The 774-nt window shown below is 46.0% G+C and overlaps 1 protein-coding gene across 2 annotated transcripts in view; it reads right to left on the reverse strand.

Moving 5' to 3' along the window:
• RNF182 (ring finger protein 182) overlaps positions 1–774 on the reverse strand; it is a 39,098-nt gene that overhangs the window by 8,260 nt on the left and 30,064 nt on the right. The gene's annotated exons all lie outside the window — the stretch shown is intronic.

Raw genomic sequence — 774 nt, forward strand, 5'->3', positions numbered from 1 at the left:
GAAAGCCGGCTTTAGCTCTGAGGCTCGGCTCCAGCTCTGAGACCTTGGCTGCTGAAAGCAGGTATCTGGGTTTGTTTGGCTTCTATAATTGAAACACTGTTGCAGCTCCAGCTCTGAGCCTGGCTGGCTGAAAGCAGGTTTCTGGGGTTTGTTTAGCTTCTATAATTGCAACATTGTTTCTTAGAGTGCAGTTCAGAGGCCAGCAGCGGCAGGTGGGAAACCTTGGCTTCCTCCATCACTGGAGCAAGCAAGCCTCCTGTTCGCTTCAGCTGGCTGGCTGCCGGCTGCCATCTTGGTTGGCAGTTAATTTGTATATTGCCCTGATTAGCCAAAGGGAAGCGTGTTGGAGGTATGGTTAATTACCATGTTTGTCTATTATTAGGATAGACTAGAGGCACGGAGCACGAAATTCGTGCTCGGTGGGGCGGGGGTCCCTCAGCCCAACCTGCTCCCTCCCCAATCCAGGATCCCTCAGGGTATGTCCTACTGATGGCTTAGGCCCGATCCCCACTTATAGTATGTGAGAATACACTATGTTGTCAGTGGGTCACATTAATACTCCCTGTGCCAAACTTCCAACCATTAGAAGAGTGGCAGGAATGTTTTATGTTGGGCTGGCCACAATTTCTAGTTTATATTTCAGTAAACATAAGTCATTTGCTTAGATAATACTGAACTATTACTTGAAACAGAGCTTTCCTTCTTCACAAAAACACACTATCAGACCTTTGAATATGTTAAGATATAGTGTTAAATAATCATAATGTTCATATA

The sequence above is a fragment of the Myotis davidii genome, unplaced genomic scaffold, assembly GCF_000327345.1.
Source record: "Myotis davidii unplaced genomic scaffold, ASM32734v1 scaffold62, whole genome shotgun sequence".
Classification (NCBI taxonomy): Eukaryota; Metazoa; Chordata; class Mammalia; order Chiroptera; family Vespertilionidae; genus Myotis; species Myotis davidii.